Source organism: Cibotium barometz, chromosome 1 (genome assembly GCF_041138505.1).
Source record: "Cibotium barometz isolate CiBa-2024 chromosome 1, ASM4113850v1, whole genome shotgun sequence".
Classification (NCBI taxonomy): domain Eukaryota; kingdom Viridiplantae; phylum Streptophyta; class Polypodiopsida; order Cyatheales; family Cibotiaceae; genus Cibotium; species Cibotium barometz.
This window is the reverse complement of record NC_141046.1, coordinates 37,401,643-37,421,348: the sequence shown is the minus strand read 5'-3', so window position 1 is coordinate 37,421,348 and position 19,706 is coordinate 37,401,643. Positions and strand designations below refer to the sequence as shown.

The window sequence follows — 19,706 nt, the reverse complement described above, 5'->3', positions numbered from 1 at the left end:
CTGTCCATTTGGACCATTTTCAGCACCATTTAAGGGCTAATTTTCCAGCTGTAATGGCTGATTTACAGCCCTTTGTTGTTGTCCATGATGTCCATCATCATCAAAGATGACTCTGCCAGGCTCATGTTGCCTTGCAAGCTCCTTATACATGCATGTTTCATCAAAAATGACATCATTGCTGCGTATGATCTTTCTATTCATGGGATCCCAAAGTCTATACCCCATTTCACCTCTGTCACCATATCCTAGGAATATGCATTTGTGAGACTTAGGATCAAGTTTGGTGCGCATTTCCCTGCGCATGTGCACGTACGCAACGCAACCAAACACTCTCAAGTGCTTGTATGACGGAGGCTTCCCTGTCCATACTTCTTCTGGCACTTTCCCACCAAGCCTCGTGTTAGGTGACCTGTTTATAAGGTGAACGGCTGTCATAACAGCTTCAGCCCAAAAACCATGAGGTAATGCAGCATGTGACAACATAGAACGGAGCTTCTCCTGTATGGTCCTGTTCATCCTCTCTGCTGTCCCGTTTTGTGGAGGATCATAAGGAGTAGAGAGCTCCCTCTTGATGCCTTTAGCATCACAAAAGTCCTGAAACTGTTTGGACATATACTCTCCACCATTGTCGGAACGCAAAGCCTTCAGTGTTTTGCCAGTTTGATTCTCAACATGAGCAACAAACTTCTGAAACACTGAGAATGTATCACTCTTCAAACGAAGAGGATAAACCCACACCTTGCGTGTGGCATCATCAATAAAAGACACAAAGTATTTTGCCCCTCCCAAAGAAAGCTGAGGCATCTCACATACATCTGTATGCACAAGCTCTAACTCAGCATCTTTCTGTCCAAGAGCTTTCTTGTGGGGGCACTGTAGTTGCCTACCATATATACAATGCTCACAAAACTGAAAACTTGAAAACTTTAGAGAAGGCAAGTAACCCAAACGAGACAATTGCTCCATTCCCTTGACACTCATGTGTCCCAACCGGCTATGCCACATAGAGATTTCCGACAGCTCGGTTGCATTTACATTAGCATGGTGACAAACACCTGCATGCATGAAATAAAGAGTGTCCACCTTAGAGCCTCTGGCAACAACCAGTGAGCCCTTACTAATTTTCCACTTTCCACTACCAAATGTGGTAACATAATCAGCATCATCAAGCTGTCCAGTAGAAAGCAAATTCTTCTTGATCTCAGGCACATGCCTGACATCATGGAGCATAAGCTGTGAGCCATCTGAAAACACAAGCCTCACATCACCTCTGCCAAGTATCTTGCATGCATGGTTATCACCCAAATAAACCACTCCTTCATTGCCAGCAGTATACCTGACAAACAAGTCTCTGCAACCTGTGACATGAAAGGAGGCACCTGAATCAATGATCCATGAGTGCATACCATGACCACCTGTAAGAAGTGAATGGGCATCAAGTGAAGACGTAAAGAGGACCTCATCCTCACTGCCACCTGCATGTGACACATTGATTTCTTCAATCTTGACTCCACTTTTGCCCTTTGGCTTTACATCTTTGGCTTCATCCTTCTCTTTGTCTTTGCCTTTTCCCTTTTCCTTTTGATCATTTTTCCATTTGTAGCATTGTTTTTTAATGTGTCCCTTCTTGCCACAATAATGGCATTCCAAATCCTTTTTGGAGCGTGACTTGCTCCTTCCCCTTTCTTGGCTTTTCCCCCTTTGCTGGGATCTCCCACGTGCATTCATTGCATTGGACTTTCCAACAGAGTTGTTTTTCCTGTTCATCTCTTCTTGAAGAAGAGCACCCTCAACATCTGCATATGACAGCATAGCATTCGAATTGCTAGTGGCTGTCCTGAATGTGTCCCAACTCTCTGGCAAAGTGCATAACAAAAAAGTGGCTTTGAACTCATCGTCCATTGCCAACTTTTGATTTATAACTTGGCTGACAATACCATTAAACTCATTGAGATGGGCTGTCATAGAAGCCCCTTCCTTCATCTGAAGGCCTATGAGTTTCTTCAACCAATACACTTTGCTTGAGGCACTTTGTTGGGCATACAAGTCCTGCAATCTCCCCCAAGCTGTCTTCTCTTCACGAATGCTGAAAAGTAATGAGTCTGACACAGACAACATGATAGTAGATCTTGCCAGCTCATCCATATCTTCCCACTCTTCAGCAGTAAGAGAAGCGGGCATCACACCCCTTTCTTTGATAGACTTGTGCTGCTTTTTCTGGAGCAACACATTGTAGCACTGGGTTTGCCAAATATCATAATTATGCGAGCCTTCAAGCTTCTTGATGTGAAGCAATGAAGAGCTCTCACCTGTGGTTGCCATAGCAAAATGCAACCTGTCAATGCCTGACTCCCTGCAAGTGTGCAAACACTGCACCAAAAGCACACAAAGTGCTCACAGTTTTTCTCCCAAAGTTTATCTCCCATTGCGGAAGCAAGAATGCAACTTTTCTCCCACTTTTTGTGATGAAATCACCAAAATCTGGTTGCTGCAGATTTTGGACAGCACCTTAAATGTGCTCTTTTGCCCTTCCAAAGTACTGTACAGCAGTACCAAGTGCTCACCAATGATGTACCAAACCTGTCCCGGCAAGTACAGCAGCTGAAATTGAACCTTTTGGTCACTCAAAACAGTGTACAGCCATGCCAAAACTTGCACAAAGCTGTGCCAAATCTGTACCAGCAGGTACAGTAGCAATAAATGCTCTCCTGGCTGTCCAAATGAGTGAAAATCAGATTTTTACAGTCACGAACACTGCATAAAACAGTCCCGAACAGAAATTGGGCAAAAGCCCCTTGACTGCAAGCTGATTTCTGAGGATTCAAGGCATAAATGTCTTGCCTGCTGCTTTGCCGAGCTCAATAAGCATACGAACTTGAAAAGCCCCTTGATTTAAGATCAATTTCTGATCATACATGGTACATTGACGCACATGAAGGCATCCAGAGTGTTCACGATGCTTCCCCCTGGCCACATATACATCAAATACATGAAAGCCCCTTGATTTACAGGCACATTGAGTGCTTGTAAGGCATCAACACATTATCCACAGCATCAAATGCGATTGCCTGCATGCAAATCAACCCAATCGGCACAAAAGCCCTTTGATTTGCACTGCAATTTGTTGCAATTTTGCCCAAATGTGCGATTTTTCACATCATACAGCATGTATGAGTGCTTAATTGCACAATTACATCAAAAGCCCCTAATTTTGACATTCAATTTCCTGCAAATTGAACCTGATTGTGACCAATTTCCTGCAAATTGATCCTGATTGTGACCAATGTCACCCAATTTTGCCAATTTTGCTCAAAAATTGAGCAATTGGGCACCTGTACCTGCTCAATTGATTTAATTGATAAGAAATTCGCAAAAATTAAAGGCAAGTACCTATGAAATTCTGAATTTCTCTGATTTGCAGGTTGATTTCTGTTGCAGGAGGGGGGGGCGTGATGAATATGCTGGTGCTGTATTGATGCAGATGCTGATGCTCCTGCAGTCGTGCTGTTGACGTCCGCCAGCTACGCTCCTACCAATGAACGAAACCCACTCGTGCTGTTGACGTCCTCGCTTAGTGCCAGTCTTGGTTGCTGTAGGCGAGTAGGCGCCTGGCTAAGCCTGAGTATGGACAAAGCCTGGCTACGCCTGAGTATACGTAGCCAGCAACTTTTTCGCTTAGCGCTTTCGCTCCACGCTGTTCGCACTGCTCAAGCGATCACACTGGGTCATCAGCCGTGCTGAAAGACAGAGAAGCGCTTGGCTTGGCCGGAGGCGCCCCAAGCGCAGGCAGGTTGCTGGTGGTCACTGGGCCCGTCAACAGAGGCCAGCTAGTGGCCCTGCATGGAAGCGCGCCAGCACTGGTGGCCTGATGGTTGAAGGGACGGTGCACAGCTCTGGGGTGATTGAGAGAGGCGGCAGTAGGCTTTGGGACAGCGGAGCTCACACAGAAGAAAAAAAAATGCAGATCAGAGTAACACAAGCTGATGATGGAATCTTCACATGCAGAAAACGCAGGATGATAATGGTGATGCAACCTGGCTCTGATACCAGTTGATGGGGAGAAAACAGAATTAGGGTTAGAGTTCATTCATGGGAGACATACACAGAGAAGCAAGGGAGAGAGAGAGAGAGTTGTGGGGATAAGTCAACTCATGAGGCATGAGTGTGTGACTCCCCTATCACACATGTATATTGCACTAGTACACATAGTGCACTTAGTACATTAAAAGTACTAAGTGTACTATGTACTATAACTTATGGGCTTGTACACACTATAAGGGTGGGCATAACGCCTTTACCCCAACACCATTCTGCTCCTCTTCAACACCACTTCCGACAACGCCGCCGACATCTTCATCAAACCCGTTCCCTCTCCCCTCCTCCAGCATCATGCCAGCTCCCTGGGTCTTGTACCACACCCTGGAGCTGAGAGGGGGTGTTGAGATTAACTAGAGGGGGACAGAGGGCCAGGGAACTGGGCCGACCAGCCCTGGCCGACCAGCTGGTCGGCCCAGGGCAATTGGGCCGACCCCCTAGCTGGCTGGGCCGACTTCTGGGCAGAGCCCAATATAAGGGCCTCCCCCCTTTCCTCATTCCACACACACTTGCAAGTGCTCCAGCCCCGGTGCTCCAGTTCCAGCCCCTCTTGCTCACCTCTCAAGTGTCTCCTCCTGCAGCCCCGGTGCTCCTGTTCCAGGTCCTCTTGCACTCCTACTTGGTGCCCCCTTGTTTGCCCTTGTTGCTGCCCCTGGTTGGGTCCTGTTCAAGCCACCAACCCTGATTCGCACCTCTTCAGCACCCAATCTCTGCTCCAGTTCAGCCTCTTGGCAGCTCTTGCTCTTCATCCCATCTGGGGATCCTTGTATTACAGTTGCTGCCATGGTTTATGGGCTGATTTACAGCAGATCTGTTTGTGGCACATCTTGTTGTCTCTGTGTGATTCTGTTGCTTCAGTCTGTTTACATCTTCCGCTGCCACTCTTGACAAGTGATTGCGCTATTATGGTAGCAACAATCAAGGTATGATCATGATCATATGCATGGTAGCAACTTTGACTATATGGGTGTAGCAGAAAAGCAAGGTTCAGATATGTAGTCTATCAAAGACTCTTGTATTACAAGATGGTGAGCAAGGAGTATAAGAATAGGCTGGCTGCAATTGTTGAAGAAATTAGCCGCAAAATTGGAAGTATGATGCCGCCAACCTAATTCACGTAGCCCCATTCATGGATAGAAGCATGTTTGTCATGACTTGGTTGGTTTCTCCTTGTACTCACCATGGCGAAGACGGACTACACAATACCACATACTCAAATCCCGAGGCTGACCTAAGGCCTAATCCCTCCTATTGGAATGAACAATCAGGCTCTAGAGTCGTGCTTATGCGGAAGCATGCCTTCCAATTGAATGACTTAATAAACTTGAAATTTTCAATAAATCAATTCCAATGAATACATACAGTTGTGCCGTGGATTTTTACATGGTATAAGAGCACAGGCGGCTCTAAGGATCGAAGAGTAGAAGAGAGATGAAGGCTTCAACAACATACACGGTGATGGATGCGTCAAGAAGTGGAGATAGTTGTACCAGTAAATCGAACTATGTGGATTTGTCGACCAGCCTTTAGTTAAGGCAAGTTAGATGGTACAAACAACAGTGTAGGAAAGCTCATTCTTGAATCATATGACCTGGAACCACAAGCAACCCATGATCCAGCATATCCAAGAAGAACGATTCCTCCCGATGTTGATCTCCGATGAGCTTGGAATGTAGATGCTATGTGTGCCCTGGTTACAAGTACTATTGATAATGTTTTGACCTTGATTCAGCATACATCTAGGCCTCAGCATACATCTAAGACGTGTGAGGCCTAAAACATATTGAGGAGTTAGTATGACACGCAGAATCATACAAGGATTCAGAACTTGGAGAATCAGCTTATAGTTGACTTTGTTGAGGGAGAGACAACACAGGCATTTTTTACTTGGATCAAGAATCTACGTGACTAGATGGCCAATGCTGGGGTACAAAAGACTAGCGAGGAGCTAGCTTGACACTGTCTCTAGGTATGTCCACCAAGGTTTGACGGACTAGTAACATCACTCAACATTGAGGTGAGGACTCAACCGTTGATACTTGCGAAGTTTTGTGCTTTACCTATGGGGGAGTTAAGGCTGAAAGCTCGAGGTGGAGGTAGCAATGGGGATACTGCTTTCACCGCCAATACAAAAGGCAACGGTGGTTCCTCTTCCAAAGGTGACTCCTCTACAGGTGGCGACAAAAAGAAGAGTGGCAAGAAGAAATTTCATGGAGAATGTTACTACTGCAAGAAGGGTCATACGATGGTAGAATGCCGCGTCAAGAAGGCAGATGAAAAGAATGGTACCGTGAAGACGAGTAAGGGGAAAGAGATAGCTAACGCATCAGAAGCAGAGTTGGAGCTGTTTGTGGCCGTTGAGGAGAAATATTGGTTGATTTAAGAAGCTTCAACCACTCATTCATGGGTGTTGAATAGTTGTGCCTCCTGTCACATAACGTGCAAGAAGGGTCTATATGGTCCATGCAAACTCTATAGGAACCCATCACCGTGATCGTTGGAAACGTTGCAAAATGCCCAACTAAGGGCACATGTACTATTTTCTTTGATTTTTGCAAATGGAGAAATTAAGAAGCTATATCGAATGTGTTGCTTCTATAATTTACCTAGATCATGAGGTGCATTTCACCAAGACAGGAGCATAAATTTTTGATAGTGTTAGCAAAGTTGTTGGCAAAGGAGAAAGGAGGAACAACCTGTATGAGCTGAGTGCTCTTACAGCCACCGCTAGACTGGGTACAAGCAAAGTTTGGCACGAAAGATTTGGCCACATTGGGTTTGCAATGCCGAAGGAGATGCAGAAGCAAGGTATGGTTGCTCACTAACCTGCAGTGACAGAATTGCAGGAGTTGCGTGAAGCTTGCATGATGGGCAAGCACCAGAGAAAGGAAGAACAGAGCAAAGGCTCCTCTAGAGTTGGTGCATGCTGACTTGTGCGTTAAGATGTCTACACAAGCTTTGGAGGGATCTTCCTATTTTTGGCTGATCGTTGATGACTATAGCTTGAAGATGTGGATGTGCTTCCTTGGTGAAAAGGCCCGAGCTTTTGGTAAATTTAAAGAATGGCTATAACTTGTTGAAAATGAAATAGGGAAAAGAGTGAAGAAAGTTAGCTCAGATGGTGGTGGTAAGTTCGTCTCCAATGAGTTGAAGACTTTTGCATGAGCAAAGGGATAAAGCGTAACAAGACGACATCGCATACGCCTCAACAAAATGGTGTTGTTGAATGTCGTAATTGAACCATTATGGAGATGGGGAGGTGTATGTTGAATGGAAAGGGACTGGCAAACCACTATTGGGCAGAGGCTGTTCTCATAAGAAGTGATTAGTTTATCAAATGGATATCAAATCAATGTTCTTAAATGGTGACCTCAAGGTGGAGGTGTATGTGGCTCGGCCACCATGGTTTGAGGCCCCTCATTCTCAAAACAAGGTATGTAAGTTGAAGAAGGCATTGTGCGGTTGAAACAAGCCCCACGGGCATGGTACCACCGGATAAACAAGCACAAGAAAAATGGAAAAATTGTTGTTATTGTTCTATATGTGGACGACCTTAGTATTATAGGTGACTATGAAGATATGGTACTGCAGACAAGAAAGGCATTGAGCATTGAATTTGAGATGACAGATTTAAGCTTGAATTTGTTTGGGGATTGAAGTCTGGCAAGAGCTAGAAAAGATCTTCATCTCTCAGCAAAAATATGCAAGGGAGATCTTGAAGGCATTTGGCATGACCGAGTGTAGGGAGATAGTTACGCCTATTGAAGGCTGTCTATGGAGGACGCCTCACTACCAGTAGACATCGGCATGTACAAGAAGTTGGTCGGCAGTCTCATCCATTTGTGCAACACTAGACCAAATATCAATTTTGCTGTTGGTGTTCGGTGTAGATTCTCCGACAAGCTTGAGAGAATCTTTGGAAAGTGCAGCTGCCTTTGTGTTGGACCGGGAGTTTCAATACAAGGCAAGTTTACAGCAAAGTGATGTATATGTTGTTCATGATTGGAACCTCACTCTTCAGAAGATGGTGCCACCTCTTGATGGACGATGGAGAACAAAGGACCAGCTCGCCAATAATCGCAATAAGGAGGGCCAGATGCACATCATGATATGTAATATGAACTCATTTTAGTTCTCAGATTTTAGGGACTTTTAAAAGTAGACATCTGAATTTTGTAAGTTCTGCAATTTCCGATTTGAGTTGGGGCTGTTACATGGTGGGAGGATTATGGAGCTGATTCCTTTGAGTTGCGACAGCTTGCCATCGCATTCTTAGCAAGGATTGCAGCTATTCTTCTTGTGAACGTTTGTGAAGTAGCTTTGCCCACATCCATACAAGGAAGAGAAATATTCTATGAACATGAAGGGCCAATGTTTTTGTCTTTGTTAATGTAAACTTGCATTTGCTTAACAAGATGAGACATGAGTACACGCTGGACAAGTATATTGGATTCCATAGCCCAAATTATGCCCACCTTCTTGATGATGATGATTTGTTACTAGAAGAGAATGGGGAGGAGGAGGCTGAGGTTGTGTCTCAGCATGAGGATGAGCCAGAGTTTTGATCATATCATCATTGATGTAGCCTTTTTGGTTTTCTTTTTGTTACTATGACATATGTTCTTTGAAAGCTAATTATGAATCATGGCATGAATCATGATTCATATTTCCATTTTGTAACTTATTGTAGGCTTTATCCCTTTTGAAAATTGAAAATTTCATTTTCAGTGTTTAGTGAATGGTTGAATCTTGAACGAGGCATATTGAGTCTTGATTCTTGATTCTTGGTTTGTAAATTGTCACTGTTTTGTGCACTTTGTAACTATGTTTTATGGTAGAGCTATTATGCACTATTTTAAAGGTAGAGCATTCTGCCACCGCGTTGCGACCTTCACGAGCCCTGAGACCGCTGGTCTGATGGATGCCATGGGTGAGAGTCTCTCCCTGCTTGTGCCCTTGCAAGTCCTCTCCCCGCTTGTGCCCTCACAGGTCATGCCTGTGCAACCTCCCCCTCCTTTGCACAAGGTTTGGCTCCCTTCCAGTGGCAGTCTTGGATCATGTTGGGCTGGGTGGACTGCATCCTTTGCCTCCTTGTTGGGGCATGTATCATTTGCGCAGGGCTTGCAGGTGCAAGCTGCTTTCTTGCACCAAGTCGGCTTGGGGCATTGCACCTCCTCAGAGGGGAGCAACTTTGGCTGTAGCCTACTCCTCCGCCCTAGCGGTTTGCATCACTGGCACCTACGTCGCAGCAAAGGGAAGATCTTTTAGGAAGCTTTGCAGGCGCTAGGATACTTTGGTCACGAAGAGTTTCAACACTTCATTGGGCACGAGGAGCTAGAGGTGCGAGAGGTCCGCCTCCCTTGTGGTCAAGATCTCCTCGTTCTGGTCGGACTTGGCAACAGGGATCCTGCTGCTTCCTGTCTCAGAGCTACACCTGCTTGTGGAACCTTGCTACCCTGGTGTGGCTTTTCAGATCTCTATGTCTCAAGGACCAGGGCAGAGGAAAGCAACATAAAGAAAAAGGATGCTGTAGAGGGAGAGGAACGCAGTCCTCCACAAGGTGTCATGTCAGTGTAGCCTCCACGAGCAGTGTCAAGTGCTAAATCTGTATCGAATCTGGTACAGCAACCTGCAGCACGACTGGAGCTGATCAAGTGGCCACCGGATATCCATCAAGGGCAATGTCTGGAGCAGTAGGAAGATGAGGATCAAGAGCAGCCACAGTAAATGATCAGGAGCAGCAGACCTGTCAGGATGTGGGGATGGACAGCAGCTGTAGATGGATCTTCAGATGACTTTATGCATGCTGGAAGTGGGTTTTCATAGGCCTAGTTGGGGGACCTTGGCCAGATTTAGCCGACCTTTTGTCGACCAAAATTGAGGCTTGTCGGCCAGAATCAGCCGACAGCCTGGCCTCTTGGCTGGCCTTTTGGTTGGCTTGAACCCCTTTGCTTGGGGATTGTTAGTGTAACAACCCCAGTTGTAATTACCTTTGGCAGTGATTCCTAGTCACCTATCTTTGTGGCCTCTTCCCCTACTAAATACAATTGTTGTTGCCTCACTCTTGAATCTGTGTGTCTCTCTCTTGCTTTTGACTGCACTCACCTTCTTTCTGCTGCACTCATTTCTTTTCATGGTATCAAAGCCCAAGGTGGCTTGGGATTTAGAGAGGGCACCTGCAAGAGACGTTTTTGTGTTGGCATAGCTACGTAATTCTTGAAGACTACGCTTTTCCTTCCCCCATATATTTTCAGATCTGCTTCTGCTTCTTCTAATTGCGATTTCTCCCCTTGTTCCTCACTGAGATGCCCCAAAAGTGCAAATTTCCGTTGTCCACTGTGTTCTTGTTTTGTGACAAATTTCGGGCAAACTTCACTGGCGGCATTTGCATTTGGAGGCGATGGTCGGCAGGGTTTCTTGAGGTCCCGCGCAGCAGATCGTGGCAGTTTATGTAGTGTCTTCTTGTCAGCATGGGCTGCATTAGTTACGCTTCTGTTGGGGGTTGCGCAAGTGGTAGGAGGGTTGATTTTGAGCACCTTTTGCTGCGGATTTGCTGGCTATTCTTGTTGGTAAGTGGATCTGTGGGGTTGAGAACCTGATAGAGGCGTTGTTGCTACAAAGTTTGGGTAATTTCATTTTTATATTATTATATTTTGTTCCCGAGTTGCCCGAGCTATTGATAGCTTCCTGCTTCATCAAGAGCCACTATTCCCCATCCTTAAACGCGTATCTGGCCGGCTCTCGTCTTCACCCTTGCATCTTTATCGGGATTTTTTTGGGCAGATTTGTTGGTTGTTTCTTTTTTGTGAATTCAGAGTTCGCCAAGTCATACATACTCAATCTTTAGTACTGGCTTGGGAAAGAGTTGTACTCGTTTTCTTTGGTGTTCGTGGTGATTCCGATCTAGCATAGGTTGCTGCTGAAGTCCATGCCTTTTAGGGCATGTTCCCCCTCCTACGATGTCACAGTTGGAGAGGGCATGTGGGAGGTGAGGTGATGGGCTGCTTCCGACTCTTAACAGTTGCAAGTCTCGCAGGCAGTAGTAGCGTTAGTTCTTGAGCTATGGACTAGTGGTGTTTTGAGTTCATTGCTTGATTGTGTAGAGACTATGGACCTGGTGAGTCCAACATTTAGTCCGAGGTTTTGCTATGGGATGAGTTCTCTGAGAGGATCTTGGCTTTGGTATGTTCAAGGAAGTATTCTCCAAGTGAGAATCTTTAGCACTGGCTTGGGAAAGGGTTATACCCGTTTTCTTTGGTATTCATGGTGGCATCTTCATTGATTGGGGTGTTCAGATGTGTTGCTCACTATGAGCTACATCGAGGGTGTTAAGAATTAGGGCATCTCATAGTTCCGTATCTCAGAGAGGGCTTTTATGTGGCTGTGCTTGACCTGTGAGAGGTCCACAGTTGGTTCCCTTTATTAGTGATTTAGGGCCATTATGGAGGCTATTTCAAGCAAGGGTTTATATCTTAATAGAGGGCCAATCAAGGGCCACACCTAGGGCCAGTCGGCCACCACAGTTTGGCCAACTGTAGGTCAGGTAGGTGGTCGGCCATTTTTGGGCTACAGTCGGCCACCACAGCTTGGCCGACTATAGGCCAGGTAGGTGGTCGGCCATTTTTGGGCTGAGAGCTCCGTGTTTGACTAGAGTCTATATATACAGGCACTCCTCCTTAGTTGTAATTATCTTTGACAATGATTCTTGGTCGTTTATCTTTGTGGCCTCTTCCCCTACTAAATACAACTGCTCTTGCCTCACTCGTCTATTTTCCTGCGCCTCTCTTTCTTGCTTTCAATGGTACTCACCTTCTTTCTGTTGCACTCACTTTCTTTTCATGGTATCAAAGCCTAGGCTGGCTTGGGATTCAGAGAGGGCACTTGCAAGAGGTGTGTTGGCACAGCTACGTATTTCCTGAAGGCGGTATGCTTTTCCTTCCCCCGTATATTTTCAGACCTGTTTTTGCTCCTTCTTGCTGCGATTTCTCCCTTTGTTCCTCATCAGATCTGCCCCAAAAGTACAAATTTCTGCTGTCCGCTGTGTCGTCCTTGTTCTGTGATAAATTTTAAGCAGATTTTACTGGCGGCATCTGCATTTGGAGGCGATTTCCTGGTCGGCAGGGTTTCTTGAGGTCCCGGGCAGCAAATCGTGGCAGTTTATGCAATGTCTCACCCGTGCGTCTTTATCCAAATTTCTTATGGCAGATTTGTCGGTTGTTTCTTTTTGGTGAATTCAGAGTTTTCCGGTTTATACTTCATGCCTCCTCCATGCACCAATAAAAAGGACAAATTGATTGGGGCCAATTATGCTCACTGGAAGCTTCAACTGAGGATCCGGTTCATCCATAAAGGTCTATGGAAAATTGTTCAAGGCCTCGAAAAGAAGCCTGAGCGACCCGAGAACCCGAAAAGATGGACTCCAGTTCAGGAGGAGCCGTCTCTGGAAGAGCTTCAGAATTGGGAGGACAAAGATTCGAAGGCCCACTCGGCTTTGGTTAGGACCATTAGCCAGGAGGTGTCCCTGTCTGTGCACACCTTGACCAGTGAGGCAGACGTGTGGACCAAATTGGAGGATCTTTATGCTTGGGATTATGTGAAGAGGGCAGTGACACCTATGGGTCAATTGTTCAGTCTTGACTTTCCGAGAGACAGTATGATGCAGCCCTTTCTGATGAAGGCCAAGGTCATTCATGACCAGCTATTGCCGATGGGAGCGGCTTTGAGTTCTCTTCAATTGGCGGCACTCATTATCATCAAGCTCCTACTTGATTATGATATGGTTTCCTGAGCATTGCGGGTTTAGGTCACAACGAAGCAACTAGACTTAGATGACCTCAGTTCCTTGTTGCTCGAGGAAGAGTCCCTTCTTCAGGCATATGCTGGTGTTGAGAAACCAAAGAAGAGCACAAGCAGTCACGAGGACACTCGGCGAGAGACTACACATTCAAGAATAAGGATGGTGAATCCGATCCGACCTAGGTTGCCGCTGAAGTCTAGGCCTTTTAGAGCATGTTCCCTCTCCTACGATGTCGCAGCTGGAGAGGGCATGTGGATGGTGAGGTGATGGGTCGCTTATGACCTTAACAGTTGCAAGTCTGACAGGCAGGAGCGACATGTTTTGAGCTATGGACTAGTGGTGTTTTGAGTTCATTGCTTGATTGTGCAGAGACTATGGACCTGGTGAGTTTTGGAGTTCACAGTACGAGGTTCCGCTATGGGATGAGTTCTTCGAGAGGATGTGGGCTCTGGTATGTTCAAGGCGGTATTCTCCAAGCGGGAATCTTCAGCACAGGCTTGGGAAAGAGTTGTGCCCGTTTTCTTTGGTGTTCAAGGCGTTGTCTTCGGTGTTCAAGGCGTTGTCTTCATCGACTAGCATGTTTAGATGTGTTGCTCACCATGAGCTGCATAGAGGGTGTTAAGAATTAGGGCATCTCATGGTTTCGTATTTGAGAGAGGACTTTTATGTGGCCGTGCCCGGCCTATGAGAGGTCCACAATTGGTTACATTTCTTAGTGATTTAGGGCCATTCTGGAGGCTATTTCCAGCAGTGGTTTATATCAGAATAGAGGGCCAGTTAGGGGCCACACCTAGGGCTAGTCGGCCACCACAATTTGGCCGACTGTAGGCCAGGTAGGTGGTCAACCATTTTTGGGTTGGGAACTCCGTATTTGACTACGGCCTATATATAGAGGTACCCCTCCTCAATTGTAATTACTTTTGGCAATGATTCCTGGTCGCCTATCTTTGTGGCCTTTTCCCTTGCTAAATACAATTGTTGTTGCCTCGCTCCTATCTCATCTATCTGCGTCTCTCTCTCACTTTCGACTACACTAACCTTCTTTCTGCTGCTCTGAGTTTCTTTTCACTAAGACTCTATAGGTCTCATCTTGAATTGGTGACCATTACGCATCAAAGAGTAATAGTGAAGCATATTCCACCTTTGCCACTTTGCCACCGTTCCTCTTCACTGAGGCGGTTGTCTAGTTGCAGCCGATCAATCAGCCATTCAGCATTCATGACATCAAAAGTAACATCCATTAAGGATAGCGCATTCTTTTGTATACTTGGTATATAAAATGTACTTGGACTTGTCCCAATCCTTGGAGTGTAACACTTTCACAAGACCTTACTTGGTTTTGTCAAGTACATTAACTACTACTCCTATCTTGTGTTTGGTTGGCCCACTATCTAGAACCCAAGAATCACTAATATGATGTGTAGTAGTTGATGCAATTTCTTGTGAATGTACCTACACTAACTCTCTTGCAGGTCCATATAGCCTTCCTTTTCATCATCAAATACAGTATGTGATCTAGGAATGCGAATGTCTCGGGACCATGTGTTAGGACAAAATGCTAGTTGCTTCATATGCATGAATATCTAAAGCTCGTGCATGCTCACTTTCTACATTTTGTGTATCCTCACATAGACGTGGTTGGTTGCACAATCACATAAAAAAAGATATTCAAGCTGACTTAGTGTCGCTAAGCAGGAGGGGCCTTGACAAGCATTTTTAAATGTGCTTAAACGCCATACTTTTTTCTTCATTCTTTCTCCAATGTTGTAGCATGCCACAACAACTGTTTTTGCCCTCCTTAATGCAGCAACCATTGAGCTGATTGCTTTGTGATCTTTGAGTTGAGGATCTTGCACCTCTTCTATTAGCATTGCTGACTTCTCACTGTAATCATCTCGATGTACTTCCATAATGTGATTTTAATGCATTCCAGATTAGTTTGTAGTCTTCATTCCACAGCTTGACCTATAATTGAGCACTTCATGCTCATGCCTACTTCTTACCCCAAAAAGCACTCCACTTAGTTCCTCTAGTACAAGAGGGACCAAGGTGCTAAGATATCTTTCAAACAAATAGCCTCAACTGAAAAGGCTACTGGATAAAAGTTAGCTCAGTTTGTACTAGATTGTCTGTTTTGACATTAATAATCAAAGTCTACACCTTCTCAGAGCACTATTCCTCTAAAATAGCACAAATCACCACATGGCTATGTAAATGTTATTCCAAAAAACTTCAACAGCCACCATACAACTCAATATTTAACGCATATCCCGGCATATTTTACTAAGAACCTCAGCCCTATACAAACTCATACTAGGGCATCCACATTTGACGCTCAGTACATTATACTTCAAATCAGACTTTTTCAAAAGTGCCATTGCCTCTTCAGCCTCCTCGGGTTAGAAATGATTTTGAAAACATACCATAAAAAATGGTTCTACTGATTTTCTGCAACCAGGACTAGACTTAAAAAGGACTGCTATAACCAGATTTGCAGAACTAGCAGAAAATGAGTGGGTTCATCTAACAGTGATGCCTTTAACACGTACTGTTCTTTGTCCAAGAAGCTTCACCACCCTCTCAATCACGCTGCTGCACCAGCACCTTTTCCTTTCTTTCTCTGAATCTTTTTCTGATAAAACTCCAACTCCTTTCCTTCAAGGATGTACCTACAAAAAACAGGCACAACCATAGTAAGGTCGGTTCAAGCAGAAGAAAATCTTGCCCCAAAAAGGAGTCTGCTTCAGTACTTACCCATCAGCCCGACCACATTGCCATGGACGTGATGATAAACATGCCAGCAGACGACCACTGGCAAACTGGTCCTCAAGGTGAGGGTCTAATTTATGACCTTCCTGACGCTTAGCTATTTTTCGGGTAACATGATTGCTCTGTTTTTTTTCTTCCTCTCCTGCAGCAGTTTCTGCATCCTGAAATAAACAACTTTCTGTGAGGTGGTGTCCAGTAAGCCACTTTGAGCAAAATAAACTTAGAGAAGCCGCAAGTTTGGGCAAGCCAAGTATGTGTGCACAGGCACATGCACTAATATGTCCTGTGTTGTGGGAAGACCTTTAAAACCACGAATTTGCAGATCAGAGGTACTTATGAATTCAAACCATAAACCCAGCAGACAAACTCAGCCTACTTGAAAAGATTTTTTAAAAACACATTACAAATGGACCACAACAATACAAAGAATAGCAAAGTCAAAAGCATGCTACTTGCTGAGTTCTGACAAAGTCCAGAATCTACACGATACACAAGTAGTCAGCAATACCAAGTCCTATCAAGTTTGAGACTTATCTCTATGCCTAGATAAATCTGGAAAATGCCCAAAATCATCACATAAACATGTTCGGTTTAAATCGAGGTTGCCATCCACAAGACAATTAACTGGCAGAATTCACTTCCCTTAAGGTGTCATCAAGGGCTAGGGTGCATGAAGGGGACTGTCCACATCTGTTTAAAATCCCTGCTACCAATTGCCAGAGATTACATTCTGTATCATTTTCATCCACATTACAGGAGCAAAAGAAGATTTAGTTAAGTCTCACTAACATAGAGCTTGAAAGAAATACAGCCATGCAATCACTAGTCTACTCAAACAATCTGCACAGAAAAACGTGAAGAGCTTTAATGCCCACCCATCACTATCAGATTTACAAAAACAAAAGAGTATTACAATCTTCATCAACCACCAACACATCTCACTTGCAAAAGAGTGTCTTTTACACTCACTGCTATCAGCTGAAATAAACAATAGAAGAATCTCCAGTCACCTAACACCAGAGTCCTTTGATCAGACAAAATATTTCCTCTGTACACGTTTAGGACCATGTTTCATATCATTGCCTTGGTGATTCTTTTCTAAAGAATATGTTTGTTCCTTCAATCCGAAGGATCCAAACAGCATCACCCCGAGTAGAAGTCCATCTGCTCTGCCTATCAAATACAGAACTATAATTTGTACGTGTCAAGGGGGAGAACCAAACCGTATTTCATTCATGGTTTACTCTTAACATTCAGATAATAACTAGGAACTTTGAATTGCACTAAAGCTGCCTTTAAAAACTTTGGGTCTAGTAGCTTTCAAGTACAAAGATCCCCTTACTGAACATCTGACAGATTAAATCCAAAACACTGATCAAAGTAATATGCAATATCGATCAAAACTTGGGGCATACAAAGCATTGATATTCACGCTTCAAGTACAGACGAGCGTATCTGACTTTATCGGTCCATTTATACACTACCCCACAAACAGACATCAGAGTTGCGATCAAAGATGACGTATCAGCATCAAACTTGAGCTGACGTTCTTAGACTTCCATGCTACAGTACTTAGTCTTCCACGCTAACAGTAGTGTACCTCTGTCTCCTTCTTGCCACCCACGGCCTTCTTCTTCCTTCCGATATCGACAGCGTAATGCTGGTTGTACCACTGGCGGAATGGCGCTGCGTCAACCTGTATGATCGCAGATTTCACAAGAGTTTGAGTGCGTACAAGCTCGTTATTCGACGCATTGTAGACCACGTCCAGAATGCGAGTCTTGCGGGTCACGGACTCAGAACCCCAGGGGTGTCGAGTCGGAGCGCCCTAAACTTAAAGTTCCCTCCTCGAACACGGATCTTGCGAATTGTCTTATTACTGGACAGCTTGGTCATAGCCGGCTGTCGGCCAAGCTCGTACCTGAAAAGATGCAAAGGGCATAAACATCCTGAAATCAAGCAAGCATCAAAAACTAAGTCTAGACAACACTTGCTTACTTTCTCTTTTTGCGCCATGCTTTCTTTTTGCCTCCTGTGGCACGGCGCTTGTGGATGGAGTCCCGCGAGATACCTGGAAACAAAGGAGTCGAATGAACGAAACCAACTCTTCAGAAAGCACTCAATCGGGTCACAATCCGAGATTTCATAGCAAAGTGTGGATTGCTTAGGCTCAGGACGGCACTATTCCGATCACAGAAAAATCCATTGCAAACAGGCTGGGATGAAAGAATGGGAAGGAGACGAGAAACCAAAAACGCAAGTTTTCAGGGGCCAAAAGGGGTCACAATCCCAAATGTCTTAGGGAAGTGGATGGTTCAAGTTCCGAAATGCATTTTTGAGATCACAGAAAACGCGATTGCAACTAGGTAGGTTCGTTTTGGAGCGGTCGAGAGAGAGAAAAACAGATTTACAGGCCGAAAAAGCAGATTTTAGGGGCCAAAAACGGAGGGAGAAAAGCTAGAAGGGGAGGGAAGAGCAAGACAGGAAATCGAATGGGGGGAGGAAGAAACGTACCCATGGAGGAAGGGAAGAAGCTCCCTCACAGCAATGGGAGGCTGCAGCAGCACGTCTTGCCAAAAGACCTTCTTCTTCTCTCACAATGTCGCATATCAGGATTACCTGCAAACCCTAAGAGTTTAAGTTCCCTTCACACTCGTCCCTTCGCTTCCCAAAAAACCCTAGCATTGGACTTCCACCTTCAATTTGGTCAAGTTGACCCCCTTTTAGACCGTATAATAGCACGTTTGGTGAGGGTTTAGTCGCTAGTGTTAATCATGTTTAAGCATTTAAGTCCTAGTCTTACTTCTTACTTTCATTAAAAGCATGGCCAAATTGGGCGATTCGTTTTTAGTATTAATTGGTTCATTTATGCTAGTTTACTTAGTTGCAGCCACTCTTACTTTCATTGAAAGCAAGGCCATATTGGTTGTTTTTAGTCAGGTTGCTAAGAAAGTTAATCGTTTTAAGTATTCAAGTGATATCCCAATTGCTCTTACCTTCGTTCACAACATTATGACAACATTGTGAGCTTCTGCACACATGAGACACCATCCATGGGGGCAATGATCCCCTGCCCCTAGTCACACCTAGCTACGTCCTTATGTGTCTCCTTTGTAGAAGCTCGTCATGTTGAATACTACAAGAAAAGGATCATCTCCCTTTGTTTTGTTGTGATTAAAAGAAGGTTCATAGTAATTTTGTCACCTTGTTAGCCTTGCAAAACATGCACTAAGTGTTTTGGAAAGTGGGTGATTCTTTTCTAATCTCGACAGAGGTTTGTTTGGGATCTATGGGAAATGTTGTAATCTTAAGGGCCGATTGTCTTGAATCCTTTGTTACAGTCAAGTTAACAATCTTATAAAGTATGTTAGTGTTTGGGGTCTATGGGAAGTGCTTTAATCTTAAGGGCCGATCGTCTTGAATCCTTTGTTACAATCAAGTTAACAATCTTATAAAGTATGTTAGTGTTTGATTTTGTGTTACTTGTTAATGGGCATTAAGGTTTGCCTTTATTTAGTACTACCTCAACTACTCGTCCACCTTTCATTATTGTAGGGCTTGAGTGGATTTGCCATCTTATTTTCCTTTGTTTCTAGTCAATCTAACTAAATTAGAAAGTAGTTTATTGTTTAATTTGTGTTAGTTGTTAATGGGAATTAATGCTGTCTTTCCATTATAGCAAGGACATAGTGGTTTGCCACTTTTTTTATGAGAACATAGCAAACACATGTTTGTAGATCAAATAAAAGGGGGAATACAATAAAAGGAACTACAAAATATGCCCTTGTATCCTAAGGATTGTTAGAACAAGAAAAACTTGCTTGAAAACTTTATTCTCTAACCAAACCAACCTAGTTATCTTAATAATTATTCTCAAATGAGTGAGAAACGAGCAGAGTCTAGAGTGCCTCCCTATAACAATTCCATTGTTATGTTTCCATAGGTTTAGGGTAGTCATAGCTTATACAACTTTCCACATTGCATGATGTGTGTGAAGCCACCGGGCTCAACGTGTCGAGGTAAACGTTAACAATGAGATTGCAAA

General features: G+C 44.4%; 1 pseudogene across 1 annotated transcript in view; it reads right to left on the bottom strand.

Moving 5' to 3' along the window:
* The window catches only part of LOC147641954 (small ribosomal subunit protein eS8-like), a 42,380-nt pseudogene extending 24,051 nt beyond the window's left edge, over positions 1–18,329 (bottom strand). The window contains exons 1-5 of the transcript XR_015266488.1: positions 18,176–18,329; positions 17,660–17,732; positions 17,262–17,582; positions 15,647–15,822; positions 15,442–15,561 (exon numbers count right to left, since the gene is read on the bottom strand). The product of XR_015266488.1 is annotated as a small ribosomal subunit protein eS8-like (transcript). The remainder of the gene's footprint in view (positions 1–15,441; positions 15,562–15,646; positions 15,823–17,261; positions 17,583–17,659; positions 17,733–18,175) is intronic.
* Between the last annotated feature and the right edge of the window lie 1,377 nt (positions 18,330–19,706).